Source organism: Balaenoptera ricei, chromosome 9 (assembly GCF_028023285.1).
Source record: "Balaenoptera ricei isolate mBalRic1 chromosome 9, mBalRic1.hap2, whole genome shotgun sequence".
NCBI classification, from domain to species: domain Eukaryota; kingdom Metazoa; phylum Chordata; class Mammalia; order Artiodactyla; family Balaenopteridae; genus Balaenoptera; species Balaenoptera ricei.
The window spans coordinates 61,108,290-61,125,648 of NC_082647.1; the positions used below are offsets into that span (position 1 = coordinate 61,108,290).

At 38.4% G+C, this 17,359-nt stretch overlaps 1 long non-coding RNA gene across 2 annotated transcripts in view; it reads left to right on the forward strand.

Annotated features, from left to right (window-relative positions):
* Positions 1 to 17,359, forward strand: part of LOC132372001 (uncharacterized) — a 246,119-nt gene that overhangs the window by 192,572 nt on the left and 36,188 nt on the right. For both annotated transcript variants that reach the window (XR_009505062.1, XR_009505063.1), the window contains one exon: positions 13,013 to 13,124. This is a non-coding gene — a long non-coding RNA (uncharacterized LOC132372001). The remainder of the gene's footprint in view (positions 1 to 13,012; positions 13,125 to 17,359) is intronic.

The following is a 17,359-nucleotide window of genomic DNA, read 5'->3' on the forward strand; positions in this document are numbered from 1 at the left end:
ATGCAAATATTCTGTTGGCACTTCTCCAACATCCTGAAAAGCACTAATTACTTCCTCCCTCCTTCAAGATTACAACAGTCCAAGGAGTGAGATTACTAACAATTGTTAGAAGCAGCTTGCCTGTATCGAGACAATAAGTACTAAGACAAAGGTACAAGAAGTCTATGAGCCCCTTTGCATACTGGTCCTCAGACAGCAAGACACTGGAACTCACAGAAAGCATGAGCCCTTCAAGAAGAAAAAATAGGCAAGAGATAGTGTGTTTCTCATTGCTTCCCACCTCCCCTTTATGATCGTTTAATCCCTTATGTCACGGCGGGAAGTAAATTCGTCATTGATGGCGAACTCTTCCCAGAAACTTCTTGTGCTTATGCTAGACTTCCTGGACACCTACTAAAGGTCACGTATTGTTTAAAAAATTAAAATCTCTTTCTTGAGCTCAAATATCTGTATGTGTGTGTGTACATTCTCCACTTGGTGTATATACATCAGAGTGGAGAATTTCACAAAACACCCCAGCTCATAGTTCAGTTCCCAACTCAGTTTATCAGTGCTCCCACCAGTGTGACGGGAGGAGTCTTTGGCTTCTTTATCAATATGACAAGAGGAGAATTTGCTTGTATTGGCATCTTTACTTAAAGTGACGTGAAACCCCACCGCGTTTGTTTTGTTGGTAAAAATCCTTAGGAACCCTCCTATCTTTGACCCCATATGGAGTCCTATAATCTAGTCTCACTTGGGGCACCAGAACCTTTTAGGCCATCACTGCTGAAATTGGTACTGGAAAGGAAAATAATATCTCTCAGAAAAGCCAGAGAGACCAACAGGAAATTGTGTGTGGAGAATATTAGAAAGAAAAAAGCTGAGGGGGATTTTTGTATTTCATTGTTACTCATACTTTTTCAAGTTAACTCTTTGCTGTTTACAATACTCTTGTTTGCTTTGCTTTGACTCATGGTTTTCTGAATCAGCTTTAGGACTAAAGAACTGTAAAGCATTGAGAAAATAATTGTTTTTCAGAAGAGCTCCTTGGCACTCTTTATTTCGTGTGTAAGACACACCATCCAAGAGGTTTTTGCATCAATGTCTAAGAAATATAAAATGATGTTGTTAGACTTTACATAGAAAACAGCACTAAGGCTAATAACAGTTACTAATACAGAGTAGGGAGGAAATGGTTCTATTTTTATTTATATATAGTACAGATATCCCTTATTCCTTATTTCTAAGTAAATTCCATGTACACATTTCCTAATGGGTACAATAGTTAAAATAGAGGTAAATGATTGGAAACCAAGAGGACAGAGGATAAAAGTAATTTTGCCCAGAAGAGTGCTTACAATTAATTCCTAATTTGACTTTGAGCTTTTGAGAGAGCAAAATAAGGGAAAGAAAATGAGGGTTACATCATTCTTATTATGAAGATCACCAAAAGAAACAAATGCTTTTCTGGCAATAAATGCTAGTAGAAATTGGTCACTCAGATTCTTACATAAGGGTTATTTGAAAAACTCTTACTTAACTTTCAGTAACTTCAATTAAAATTATATTACAGGAATAAAGCTTAAAAGATCAGAGGAAAGAAGAGTTAACATATCTTTCTCAGATACATGTTTTGTAAATTTGCTTTTGGTAGGTACTGGAGAACATGCATTCAAGGTTTTAATATCCCAACAAAGATCTGATGTAGCAAAACTGACATTTTGCTCTGAAAACCAATGGGCTTGTATTTGTGCCTAAAGAGAGAGTCACTCCAAGCCACAGAGTGGCCTTCAGAGGTTATCTATGCATAGGGTCAAAAGTCTTTCTGACTCTCTGTATTTAATGCAGGAAACAGAAACCACTCTAGGTATTTCCAGCAGAAAGGGATTTAGTACAGGAAACCAGATGATCATACAATAATTGGAAGGGCTAGAAAAGCATAAGTCAGGGGATTGCCATGGGTGTTTTGGTTTCATGGTCAACTGTGAACCAGCTTTTAGGAAATTACTGCTACTACTCATACATCTGTTGCAGTGAACATGGCTGCTTCCCACTCATGAAGCTGCTGACTAAGAGAAATGTAGAGTCCAGAGCTTAGATGTCAGCTGCCACTCTTGCAAAAAGACAGCCTTCAACTTCCATCTACTTTCCAAATCTCTTCCAAGCGCCTATCATAATACATCCAGAATCCTAGCTGCTGAGGAATCTGAAAAATGCAAATTTTATCCTCAGCCCTTCAGTATAGGGGAGGGAGACAGAGAGTGAGATATAAATGGATGCCAAATGCCCAAAGACAGTATATAGTACATTTCCCCAAAGAGATTTTATTCTTCCCACATCCTTGCACGTGTCTTCAACTGAGACCTTCAAGTTCTGTGCCATAGAACATGGAAGATGTTATTTTCTCCATAAGAAAGATGGACCACAGTGGGTAAGGATGGGTCAGAGTAGGTCAGAATGCATCAGTGTTGACCGTTGGGAGCCTATGTGGTTCCTGAACTGACCTTGCATCTCCTTGGCCCAGGATGCTGGGTCCCAGAACAGACCCAGCCATTCTTGTCAATACTGTTTTGCAGCAAGTGAGTTACATGCTTTGAGGATGAATCCTAATATAGAGAATCAATTACTTTAATGAATGTTATTTGTTTAATGAATAATATTTGCTAACGACAGCAATTTATTTTTAACAGAGCTTGTCTTAAACTACTGTTTTTTAGAGTAAAGGGCCAACAGGTTTAATGGCTTCTTAAAGCCATTCAAGAGATGGTACAGATATGTGTCTTATGTTTGTTGTGGTAGATATAAATCAGCTCTTCTTGTCTGAGTCAAGTTATTTAGATTTGTTTAAAGAAATGACCTGTAAACTTAACCTTCTTTCTACCATTTACATTTTGTATTTGATTTGTGAGAAAATCATTCTTGCCTCCTCTGGTTCTGACAGGAGAATTAGAAACAGGATTTGAAGGTCATTAACAGTTTAGATAGCTTACACTCCATAAGTGCCCCCATCTATAATAGAGTAGAATGTGACTCTGTTCTACATAATCTGAAATCTCAAATGTAAACATTCATACCAGAGATATGGCTGACAGCACCGGAACAAGCTCAGTGTTGACAAAAGTTAGCAAGGAAAATGAAATGTCTAGGAAGCAGATCGACCTACCAACAGAAATGACCCCTCTGGTCATTAATAATAATTATTACACAACAGATGTGATAATACTAAACCTCTTTACTCGATAATTTTCAATCAAGTGTAGTAGATGAGATTTGGGGAGATTTTTCGTTATTAATATGGCTTTTCCTCATTTGAATGCAGATTCTGTTGCTAACTTTGCTTGGTAAAAATCAGATTCACCATGTTACTTTCAGATATGCTGTCTAGAAGAGTTTGTCTTTTTGAAAAGCAAGGGATTACCATGTTTCATTAATTTCCTTTTATTTCCTAATTTAATATATTTAGGTTTTAGGAAGACTTTCTTATCAAATAGCATAATTGCTGACTTGGAAAAGTTATTTCCCACACTACTAAGTCTTTAGTGTAAGGTGGCAAATACCTATCTCTAAATGGTCTCCAAAGACCATGCTTGCCCAATGGAGTGCACAAAATAATACCTTAAGATGTAGGGTAGGGAAGGATCCTTAGATGTTTGCTTTAGATTTATGTTTATTCTTATGTCATACTTTTCTCATTTTTTGCGTCTCTTTTGTAATGTATGTATAAGTCCAAAGTATATATATATATGTAACTATAAATAAATATGCATACATTTGAAGTTTGTGCTCAAACAGTATTTTTAACAATAGAGGTGCAAAATCAAGAATTTTGAGGACTAGCGTTCTGCGTAAATGTCTGTCTGTCTACAAAAGCTGCTGTAGTCCATCCTATTCTCAGACTTAAATTAATCAAGAGCTCAGCAAACATCTTATGTTGAATTTTTAATGGATATAAGAAGATGAATCTTAGAGTCAGAAAATCACAGAATTTTACTTCTGGAATGGAACTAGAGATAATCTGTCCAACCTCCTCATTTTTCTTTCAAGGAAAATTTAACCTGGAGAGGTTAAGTGACAGTGTGACCTCCACTTGCCCAATGGTGAAAAAGAGCTGGTGTTTTTTCTATAGCCATCAAATCCCTGCCCACGCTTACTCGAGTCATAACATGAACACAGCTGATTTTGTTGCCTGTCACCAGCCATGTATGTGATATCGACTTCTAATCAAATGCTACTGTGTGTGCCTGCTGCAGTTTCCATGGCAGTTGCATGATCTCTGCAATACTCTTAGTTCAGAAAAGGCCAAAGAATGCATCTCAGGCTAAGATCACATAGTTTTCACTCATCATTAACATTTATATTCCCTATCCTTTCCAACTGAAATCTTTGGGCCTAGCCTTTCTGGCCCTGGATCTTAAGTTTATGCAAATTTGTATAACTGCTTTTGCTTATTCTTGGAAATGTGTCGATTCGTTGGATTAAAATAAACAGATTAAATTATAACAATAACTGTGTGTGGCTAACTTTATATTACAAGGCCATTGCAATGTCTCTTTTGGCTTCCAACCTTTTTGCTCTTTATTTGGCTTAGTGGTTAAAGAATACTAACTTTATAGAATTAGGGGCTTTCTGTCTCAAGGCTAGCTATGTATTGCTTTCATTTTCCTCGACCCACATGATACCTCACTCTCCATGGCCACCCATGCTGGTTTCAGATTCATCCTGGGATAGCATTCCAAGCTCTTGTCCTCCCTCTCCTCCTGGAAGAGCTGATTCCTCCAGGGCACCAAGATAAACTAAGGTGGCCCTCTCCTGGAACTGCTCTTCTGAGCTGATCAGTGCTTTCCTCATCATTAGATTCCTGCTCAAGCTTTCTGCAGTCCTTGACATTTGGCCCTTTACTTTTTGACACTGCCTTTTCCTTCAGATTCTCTTACGAAGTCCTCACCTTGTTCTGCTCTTTTCTTTCTCACAAGATTGGCTTAATCTCCTTCAAAGACTCCTGTCTCCTTTGCATCTCATTGTGTGAGCACGCCTCAAGGTTCCACCATAAGCCACCTCCCCCTTTCTTTTAGTTGAAATCCCTTCCAGCCGTAGAATATCAGCAATCACCAGTCTCTATCTCCAGAAAAGATTATTTCAGGCTTCCATGTAAAGCCTCAAATTCCCGCTATACATACCTGACAAGAAGTCTCAAGGTCAATATCTTGTACCCCAAACTAAGTCCTTCTTCTTACTTCTCTCATAGGTGGCACCATTTCCTCACAGTCTCTTAAGCTCAAAACCTTTTTTTACAAAGATTCTTCTCCTTACCACCCACATCTAATTAGTTACAATATCCTGTTAACTTTTCATTTGAAATACTTCTGAATTCCAACCTTTCCATTCTAGATGGTGACACCCCTCTTCAGACCTGCACTGTTCCATCGTGGTCAGCAAGGTAGAATGAAATCCCTAAGAGCTATCTGCTACAAAATAGCAGAGGAAAAACCTGACCCAGGGGAAGGCCTGGATCAGCTGCTTGAGGTCAACCATGAGGTAATAAAACATCGACCATCCAATGAAATAAATAGCCTTGAATATGGACTGTGCCAGGCCACATCATTAGGACACTTCAACTCCAAACAGCCTAGAATCTGAGAGTTCTAGAGCAAATTCATGAGTGGGAAATCTAATCCAAAGCCACATGGATTTACAAGAAGCAAGGTACAGTAACTAGGACCAAAGCCAGCTGGGTGAATTGCTGTGTATAGCACTCATCATGAAGGAAGGCTTATGAAAGTCAGAAGCTCTGCCCCAGGTTCAAAAGACAGGTCCTTTGAAAGGCATGCGCTTCTGCCCTTTTAAAAAAATCTCCAATTGTCATCCCAGAATGGCCTCTTAACTCTTTTCCTTGACTTGGTTCTCTCCCCAAGAAACAGGGTTATCTCTAAATCCTCTTCCATTCAGTCTTGATTCCTGAGCCCCTAAACCTCCTCACTTACTAAACTAGCTCTTGAAAAAATACCTCTTTTGCAAAATGCTATCGATTTCGTCCTTCTGAAATTTATCATATCATCTTAAAAAACTACTTTCAGCACCTACGAGCAAAAGTAATCATGAAATATCCAACTATGAATGTGATTATTAACTTGTGCTCTTTTGTTTAACTAGATAACTTGATTATCCTGTGCTTTTTCATTTAAGTTGGTTGGAGCAGATTTTGATAAAATCAAAATCGGATTTTAAGAAAGAATAGTAAATGTCAATGAGCTATGAAGAATCAGTCAATATATGTCCAAGCCCAAATATGTGGTATCCTCTTGAAAAATTTATAACAAAATTACAAAGGCAATAGTTACCCCACCTATAGGAAACCTATGGAAAAAAATTTATTGTGCAAAATGTTCCTAATGAGTGCCTCTTTAAAAATCTCTCAAGAACACATCAGATGTTTTATTTTAGTCTCAAGAATTATTAACTATGACAGAATATGTACACAGAACTCTTACTCAGGAGTAAGCTCTTCAAGGCCAGTGAATATGTCCTTCATGTCTTTGAATCAGTACAGCAAATACAGTCATATGTCCAATGAACCATATTCAAAAATCAGTTCTCTGGGACTTACTAGCCCTGTTATCATCAATGAATTACTTAGTCTCTCTAGACCTCAGTTTCTTCATTGAGAAATTGTAATGATAATCTCTATCCTATAAAGTTGTTGAGAGGATTGGATAAGATTTTGTATGTGATATGTCTGGCTCAGCATCTGACCCACAGTAAATATGTATTGAGTTCACTCTCTATGTCAGTCTCTGTGTGTAATGGTAAGAATACAGCTGTGAAATGGACAGCGTGGGGTCTGTGCTCTCAGAGAACACGCAGCCTTTTGGGATTCACGCTCTGTTGGACAAAGGACAAGGTGTTGAGGGAATACCCAGGAGGTGCCTGATGTGAACCTGGGGGCTCTAGGCAGGCTTCAGAGACTGGAAGGCTGAGAAAGAGTAGGCTAGATGGGGAATGTAGGGTGTGCATGTGTGTGTGTGTGGGCGTGTGTGTGTATTTTGTGTAATCCACTTTAGTAATATGTATGTGAAATTGAGACTGTTCACCAGGAAGTTTTAATTCCTCTGTGGATGGTAAATGTTTTATAGCAATTTAAACATTTAAATGTGGCATAACTAGATAGCTCTTTCCCAAGATATTTTTCTAATCTAGCTCCTCCTGCACTGCTCAGGACTCCTCCTACTCAAAACAAGTTAAGTTGACAAACCTAGAATTAGCAAACAGTACCTAATTACATTAAACAACACTTGTTGCTCCCAGAAACAAATTGACATGTTTATTATTAATTTTCACTGAATTATACTTAGCACCAACCCCTTACCTTTATGAAGAAAAACACACTGCTCCCCATACCACCCCACCTTGTCAAATCCACAGAAACATTTGAGGTAATCACACTTGTTGCTGGTTTTAACTTCGGAACTTAGTCTTAATGATAGACATTTTTATTATTATTTTATCATTATTTCATATACTAACAGATAGGGTTCTTTGTGGTCTGGATTTAGCACAGAGGATCCTAAAATGTCTGAAAAGGAAAAGGAAAGCTGGAAATTAATCAGTTGGGTGAGCTGGAGTCTGCTGCTGGCTGCAGCCTGCACTCCCAATTGCACAGTTGGCTGGAGCACACCCAGCGAGGTACGGCGGAGCCAACACAAGCCACCAGCCTCTCCTCCAGGGGCTTGGAGACCCCCTCTCCCACCTAGGAGACTTTCCTGACACACCTTTGTTCTTCTGCCCTCACAGTGACCTCAAGGCCTCGCAGATGTGAAGCGTTTTTTCTTCTCCTATACACTTTCAGCTTCTCTTAAACTAACGAGAGGGCTTTATTTTAAAGATGCAAGTTGAGGCCCTGAGAAGTTAGGAAACTGACTCCAGGTTCCAAAGCTATAGTTAATGGATCAACCAGGATTAAAACCCAGGGTTCCTGAAGCCCAGTCCTGTGGGGCCCCGTCATGTCACTGCCTTCCACCCAGCCTGGGCCCACAAGGAGCAGCCCTGGTCGGTCCTGGAGGGGTCAGGCTTGGGTCGCACATCCATGTGGGAATTCCTTCCTAGTAGTTCTTGGGCTATTGATGTGTTTTCCTAAATCTCCAGGAAAATCTGATAAGAAATTAGGAAAACTGGAAAAATTATTCTGATTCTCCTGCAAGAACTAAAATGTAGCTGTCAATATAAAGATGTTACTGATTTGAAGAGCTCCACTGACATCAGGTCAAAAGCAGGAGCAGGGAATGTGAATACAAACAGTCGAAGGTTAAGGTTGACCAGAATCTCAGGGAACGGGAACAGGAACACAGAGGGAAGAAGAGTTCACAATCTAATCGGTCAGTTTGGCTTGTAGCTGTTGCTATGTTATAAGTGAACATTTACAGTGCTGGCTGGTGCTAACAGTGAGTCATGCTTGCAAATAAAATAAATGTTAGTACATTTATGTACACAGAATACTTTAAACAAATCCTATGAGTGGTATCCCAAGAAATAACAAGTTTGGGAAGCAATATGAGTTTTTAAATTGGCAATTTAGAGACATGGTTCTGCATAGTGTTGAGAGATTTGAGTGTTATGTTGTTTGAATACTACCCAATAGTGTTTGCTGGCATTTTACAGCATTTGAATATTTGCTATAGACCAAATAAGTTCTTTGTAAATACTTCCAAACTTGATATTTCTTACTCATTACGGGCATAACTTATTGTGCTTTGCTTTATTGAGCTTCTCAGATACTGCACGTTTTACAAATTGAAGGTTTCTGGCAACCCTGCATGGAGCAAGTCTACCAGCGTCATTTTTCCAACAGCATTTGCTCGCTTCCTGCCTCTGTGTCATATTTTGCTAATCTCACAATATTTCAGACTTTACATTATTATTATATTTGTTATGGTGATCTGTGACGAGTGATCTTTGATGTTACTATTGCAAAAGTATTATGACTCACTGAAGATTTAGATGATGGTTAGCATTTTTTATTAATAGAGTATTTTTGAATTAAGGTATGTATATTGTTTTTTAGACATAAGCTTTTGCACACTTAATAGACTACAGTATAGTGTAAACATAACTTTTATATGTACTGGGAAACCAAAAAATTCATGTGGCTCGCTTTATTGTGCTATTCCCTTCATTGCGGTGGTCTGGAACTGAACCCACCGTATCTCTGAGTTATGCCTGTAAAATAAATTTTTTAGATATCCATAATATTGTGAGTAAAGAATACAAAAAATGTGGGAAGTATTTTAAAGACAAAAACAACTTATGCTTTCAGGAATTCCTGACAATTCCTGGGAATTTTGATCTTTCATTCCTGAATCCCAAAGATTACAATCTAATCCAACAAACTGTGGAACTATAAGAATATTCCCTTGGCATATAAACATTTATATTTTATAAAATTATCTTCACATGATGACACATGGTGCCAAAAGTAGGGTACAGAAATGAAAATAAACCATTTAGTTAGAAAAGAAGCTTAGGTATATTGCTTTTTAGATTCCATATCTAGATATTCAGTTTGATCAATCACTCTTCTGGCTCACAATTTTACAAATCTTGAGAAGAATAACAGAGCAGAGGCCTTCAGAAAAAAAACTAATCCACATCTAAGGAAAAAAAAAAAAAAAAAAAAAAAGGCCATGAAGAACCTAGTGGCAAGATGGGAATAAAGACACAGACCTACTAGCGAATGGACTTGAGGATATGGGGAGGGGGAGGGGTGAGATGTGACAGGGTGAGAGAGTGTCATGGACATATATATACACTACCAAATGTAAAATAGATAGCTAGTGGGAAGCAGCCGCATAGCACAGGGAGATCAGCTCGGTGCTTTGTGACCACCTAGAGGGGTGGGATGGGGAGGGTGGGAGGGAGGGAGATGCAAGAGGGAAGAGATATGGGAACATATGTATATGTATAACTGATTCACTTTGTTATAAAGCAGAAACTAACACACCATTGTAAAGCAATTATACTTCAATGAAGATGTTTAAAAAAAAAAAAACAAATCCACATTAAGAGCAAGATTATGAATTCCCTTTATTTTTCATGAAAGTTCTCTAATGAGTAATAAAAGACTAAAAAACAATAAACAAAAGAACAGGTTAATATTTCAGGAATAGCTTTACTATGTAATGAGGTTAATATCTTTAATATATAATGAGTTTTTACAAATCAGTAAGAAAAAGCAATAACTTTAATTTTAAAGAGAAGGCAAAAAATATACAGGCAGTTTGTGAAGGAAGAAACACAAATGTACAACAAAGACATGTTCAACACAACTAAGGAGTTAATAAAAGCTAAAACAATATACTATTTTTTAACATATCAGATTAGTAAAGTTTTAAATATGATAATACTCCATATTGGTAAAGGTATGGGAAAAACAGGCACTCTAACACATAATACAAGGATTTTTTAAATTTCCTTTTTCATTTCTTCATTTACGCATTGATTGTTTAGTTGCTTGTTGTTTAGCCTCCACATATTTGTATTTTTTCCAATTTTGTCCCTGTAATTTATTTCTAGTTCTATACCATTGTAGTCAGAAAAGATACTTGATATTATTTCAATCTTCTTAAATTTGTTGAGACTTGTTCTGTGGCCTTCACATGTGATCTATCCTGGAAAATGTTCCATGTGCACTTGAAAAGAATGTGTATTCTGTTGTAGTTTGATGAAATGTTCTGTATGTATCTATTGAGCTCATTAGTATAATGTGTCATTGAAGGCCAGTGTTTCCTTTTTGCTTCTTTCCGGATGATCTATCCATTGATTGATCTTAGCAATTTTTGGGGGGGCAACAAAAGCAAAAGTAAACAAGTGGGGCTACATCACACTAAAAAGCTTTTTGCACAGTGAAGGAAACCAGCAACAAAATGAAAAAGCAACCTACTGAATGGGAGAAAATATTTGCAAACTATATATCCAATAAGGGGTGGATATCCAAAATATATGAAGAACTTATACAACTCAATATCAAAAAAAACCCAAACAACCCAGTTAAAAATGGGCAGAGTATCTGAATAGACATTTTTAAAGAAGACATACAGATAACCAACGGACACATAAAAAGATGTTCAACATCACTGATCATCAGGGAAATATAAATCAAAATCATGGTGAGATACCACCTTACACCTGTTAGAATAGCTATTATCAAAAAGACAAAAAATAAGTGTTGGTGAGGATATGGAGAAAAGGGGACCCTTATATACTATTGGTGGGAATGTAAATTGGTATAGCCACAATGGAAAACAGTACGGAGCTTTCTCAAAAATTAAAAAAATAGAACTACCATATGGTCCAGCGATTCCACTTCTGGGTATTTATCTGAAGAAAACGGAAATACTAATTCAAAAAGATATATGTACTCCTGTGTTCATTGAAGCACTATTTACAATAGCCAAGATATGGAAGCAGCCTAAGTGCCCATCGATAGATGAATGGATAAGAAAGATGTTTATATATATATATATATATATATATATATTACTATATATATAGTATTCTATATACTATACATACTATACTATTTATAGAGTATAATATATACTATATATTATTATATATTATATAAATAATATAAATATATATATATTACTCAGCCATAAAAATGAATTAAATCTTGCCATTTGCTACAACATGGGTGGACCTAGAGGGTATTATGCTTAGTGAAATAAGTCAGAGAAAGACAAATACCATATGATTTAACTTACGTGTGGAATCTAAAAGACAAAACAAATGAAACAAAACAGATTCATAGATAACAGAGAACAAACTGGTGGTTGCCAGTGGATGGGGAGTTGGGCAAAACTGGTGAAGTGGATTAAGAGGTACAAACTTCTAGCTGTAAGGTAAATAAGTCACGGGGATGTCATGTACAGTATAGCGAATACAGTCAATAGTATTGTAATAACTCTGTATGGTGACAGATGGTAACTAGACTTATCATGTTGATCATTTCATAATGTATAAAAATATTGAATCAGGGCTTCCCTGGTGGCGCAGTGGTTGAGAGTCTGCCTGCCAGTGCAGGGGACACGGGTTCGAGCCCTGGTCTGGGAAGATCCCACATGCCGCGGAGCAACTGGGCCCGTGAGCCACAACTACTGAGCCTGTGCGTCTGGAGCCTGTGCTCCGCAACAAGAGAGGCCACGACAGTGAAAGGCCCGCGCACCGCGATGGAGAGTGACCCCCGCTTGCCACAACTAGAGAAAGCCTTCGCACAGAAACGAAGACCCAACGCAGCCAAAAATAAATAAATAAATAGATAAATTTTTTTAAAATAAAATAAAAAATAAAAAAATTAAAAAAAAATATTGAATCAGTGTCATACACTGGAAACTAATATAATATTGTAGGGCAATTATAATTCAATTTAAAAAAAGAGTGATACCATGTTTCTGAGCAAAATTAGCCTAATACATCAAAATCTTTAAAAATTGCATTCCTTTTTTCCCAGAATTTTTTATTTAAAAATTTTCCTAAGGAAACAATTGGACAAGAAGACAAAGAAGTATCTACAGAATGTTCCTTACGGCCCTGTTTATAATACCAAGACTTTAGAAACAGCCTTAATACCTAATAATAATAAACTGGTTAAATGAATCATGGTAATCCATAAAACAGAACACCTGGGAGAGAAGTGTGCAAATAATACATTAAATACTAATAGTACAATAAGGATATTATGATCCCATTTCTGTAAAGAAAAAGTGTGGTTATGGGTATATAGATGCAACAGATACCTCTGGAAGTAAGTTTATATACCAAGAAACGTTTGTTGAATGAATGAGCTAATAAATATGTTAGCAGTGGTTATCTCCAGGTATCAGTATTATGGGTAATTGTGTGTGTTCTGCTGATTTACATTTTAAATTTTCCTAAAAATTAAGTGGATTCATTTTATTTAATTTTAAGAAAATGTTTTTTTAAATGTAAAGCACTGAGAGGAACTAAATGAATTCAGAGCTCTGGCTTTCTTCTATTATAGGTGAAAGAATGCAGAGAGATAAATGTGCCTGGAGTCTTAAGAAAACTGATGATTGATCTAATAAATGGATGAAAGAATTTATTCACATAAAAATCCTGCCTTTGAAACTAAGGTCAGTCAAAACTCTAGATTCTGAATATATGCAGGTTATGCAAGTAAAACCTGCCTGAAGGTAGCTTTGGTTTGACACACCCAATTTTAAGAAACATCATTTTGTACTGAAGACAAAGTTTGCCTTTTTCATATCACTCCTCCTTTTTTTTCAACCTACACTGGCTTTCTCAGTCATGTTTGAACCTCTCTCCCTTCACCTACATGGCAAAATGCCAAAGTCCTAGATTCTACTCAAAAGGAAGATTTTACTGACTTGGAGTACAAGTTTTCTTAAAGCAATATAGATCCTCCACATTCACCCTCAGATTGTATGAAAATAGGAAAAACTGTATGAAGCCAAAAATCCAGAACATGTGTCAGAAATCAGATCCCATCTTAACAAATATCATCATTAACTGAAGTCTGGATAACTAACAGGCTTCTTCCCTATGGTTAGAGCAGACAAAGTTAATTATGCATAGTGTGTAGAATTGTACAGAGCACCAAGAATACAGAAATGAACAAGAAACAACCTTCAAATTCAAGAAAACCATAGTCCTGTGGTATAATTTGAACAGAGCCCCTCAGGAGCAACCAGTTCTGTCTGGGGCACAGAAAAGGTGGAGAAGATCTTTGAGACAGAATTTAGAAAGTGAATATGCATTCCCCAAGTGTAAAAAGACTGGAAGGGCGTTTCAGGCAGAGAGAACAGCAGGCACAAAGGCAAAGAGGCAGAAGAGTACCTGCAATAATAGGTGTGGCACGGTCCTAGCTCAGCACAAGAATTTGAAAATGATGGCAGAAAACACATTTGGCCTGAATGATAAATTAACAGTTACCTAGATAGTTCAGTTTATAGGTGACTGAGTTTCACAGACGTAAAGACCTCTCTATTTAAGTGATTGGTTATTGTCTTTAAACTAGCTGTTTGTTCAGCTATAGTGGTAATTGCCTTTATTCTAAAATGGAATCTTTTTTTCCTTGCCAAGAAAGGAGTCATTTCACTTTGCTTCTCTTCCCTTTTGGTTCTTTCCGTTTATGTTTTGCAGGCACATGGACACACCCTTTAAGCCAGGATTTCAATGAAAAAACCTAGCCAGTCCAGTTTTAACACTGTCATTGGTGGTATTAACATGGAGACAGTCGCCTTCTTGTTGCTCAATAGGGTGAGACTTTGTAAAAGGCTTGGGCATGTACAACGTGTCTAGCTTCAGCCACCTCCTTCTCCTCCATTGCCAAAGAAGCAGAAGCCAAGGAACCATCTCCTTATTGTTCTCTTGCATAAATGGGCCGACTGCCCATGGGGGGAGGGTGGCGCCTAGACATTTATGTGACCTGCTGTGGAACGGTGGGGTTATTGTCTCAAAATCCCTGCTCTTAAAAACTAGGGAAAGAAGGCCCTTCTAAGTAAAAGAAAAATAATTGACCTGTAAGCCTGCTGGCTGCTATTAATGGGAAAGAATGCTAGAGCACTTCACTGCTAGCAAGGACAGCTGAAGAAAATGCAGTCCAGGCCCATAAGAAACATGAGGATTGCCAGCCCCTCACCTTGCTGTTCAGCATCAGAAGGCCACCTTGTTTTGTTTTGTTTTTTTTTTTGACCAGACACACACAATTGAGCTCTTTTGAATCTGGCATCACAGATGTTGAGACATATTTTTGCAGAGCAGTTTATGATGACATTTATGAGCTATATTGCCTCACAGTGATCTCTCAAGGTGAGTGAAGGCAATCCAACAGATGTGGAAACTAAAGTGTTGGGAGCCCCGGCACAAGCCCCAACAGGTAGAAGCCCAAGAAAGGGAGTGACAAACCAACAAAATGTTCAAGCCAACAAATGTAACTCCTGACTGGGGTGTATTTGTTTTTGAGTGAGAGAGGAAAAGTATATTTAGGGAGACAAGTTGGATAAAAATAAGCATTGAGGGAAAGATATAGGAGGCAAATCTAAATCAAACCTATCTTTAATATGCAGCCAACTCAAAGCATGAAAAAGTGTATTCTAGAAATATTACAAATATTCCTATATATTTTCTGTTCCTATAAATAGTTTCCTATTCCACTAATGAGGAAGCTGCTTCCATCCAAACTGAAAGGAAAAGATAATTTCAAAGATATTAGACATGCAGGCTAAATTCAGTTCCAGCCAAAGAAACAGCAGAAGTTCAAAGTCAGACTGATATGTACCTAATGGCTGCAGGAATGACGCATATATTGCCCAGGTGGGTTTGAATGTTGCATTTCTGTCAGTGGCCTGATATCAGAGGACTTCTGTATAACCCTTTGGCCCAGAGAGCCTAAATACAAAATGTACTCTCTCTCTTTTTTTTTTTAATTAATTTATTTATTTACTTATTTATTTTTGGCTGCATGGGGTCTTCGTTGCTGCGCACGGGTTTTCTCTAGTTGCCGCTGGCAGGTGCTACTCTTCGTAGGGGTGCACAGGCTTCTCATTGTGGTGGCTTCTCTTGTTGCGGAGCCCGGGCTGTAGGCACGCAGGCTTCAGTAGTTGTGGCTCGTGGGCTCTAGAGCACAGGCTCAGTAGTTGTGGCACATGGGCTTAGTTGCTCCACGGCATGCGGGATCTTCCCGGACCAGGGCTCGAACCCATGTGCCCTGCATTGCCAGGCGGATTCTTAACCACTGCACCACCAGGGAAGTCCCCAAAATGTACTCTCTTTAAAGCATTGTGTCACATTACTACCATACAAGATTCTGGGTAAAGATGTATTTTCCACCCAAAAACTTTTAAATTTTTATTAAACTCCTCCAGCAAGATAACTGTTTTTAAACAAATTACTTTCAGAGGTGGTGTAAGCAAATCTGTGAGACAAAGGTTAAGATGTGCCATGTCACTTTTTTTTTGTAAGGACATTTTTAACAGCAATTTTTTTCCCTCTTTAAAATCTTGATTCAGTCCTATTTGCCATCAGTGAGGTATAAAGAGGCTGCATAGCATTGGAGAGAGAACATTGACGACCTTGTCAAAAGGAGGTCATATCTCACCATGCTAACTGCAGTAAAGAATAAATTTCAGGTGTGGGGATTCTGCTTTTCAGATCTTAGCTCATGTTGTCTCTATTGTGAATGTAGCCTACTCAAAGCCATATTCTTTTTTTTTTTTATGAGAAAATACTCTTTTTTTTTATTTTTATTTTTTATTTTTGGCTGTGTTGGGTCTTTGTTTCTGTGCAAGGGCTTTCTCTAGTTGTGGCAAGCGGGGGCCGCTCTTCATCGTGGTGCGCGGGCCTCTCACTATCGCGGCCTCTCTTGTTACGGAGCACAGGCTCCAGACGCGCAGGCTCAGTAGTTGTGGCTCACGGGCCTAGTTGCTCCGCGGCATGTGGGATCTTCCCAGACCAGGGCTCGAACCCATGTCCCCTGCATTAGCAGGCAGATTCTCAACCACTGCGCCACCAGGGAAGCCCGCCATATTCTTTTTTTAGCCTTATTAAGTTTTTCATGTGCCTGGGGCATTGGAAGCATGGTCTCAGAACCGAGGCCGACCTGAAATTGGATCCCAGCTCTCAGCTTACACGCTGGAGACCTTGAGCTTTCCTCCGTTTTTCTGTTTGTTTTTTCAGAGCTTTTCTATCTTGATCTGTTAAAAATGACATAAGATAATTATGAAGGCAAACCGAAGAACTATGTTAAAGCAAATAGTGAATGGTAAGTGGCACCATGAGCCAATCAGTTGCTAAAAAAGAAACTTGGGCACCATCCTTGACTCGTCCCTCTCTCTCCAGTCCTGTCAATCCCTTCCTCTCCACTCTCACTCCCATTGTTTCATCCCAGGCCATTAGGCTCCCATCTCGAGTCTCACCCCCTTCCTAATGCATTCTCTGTGCTGCCACCATATTGTTCTTTCTCAGCCACAAATGTGATCCTGTTGTCGCCCACCCTGACTCCTTCAGTATCGCCCACTGCACTCAGGATAAAGTCAAGCAACTCATCACCTGGCTCCAGTACATCTACCTCTCCAGTCTCACCTCTGGCTCTATCATCCCCTATCCCTCTCCCTTCTTATCCCTCCCATAACTCTCTCTGTTCCAACCATACTGGACTATTTACAGTAGTTAATATTAGAATTAGAATTATCTAAGATTTTGTTTAAGTGCCACTTCTTCTTGAAAACCTTCCCTGACTCATCCCCTACCCCATCCAGTATGGGTTGAAAGCCCTTCCCAAAGTCTCCCAAAGCACCCTATTCTCCCCTCAATTATAGCACATATTTCTCTGGGTAGTCTTTTTTGT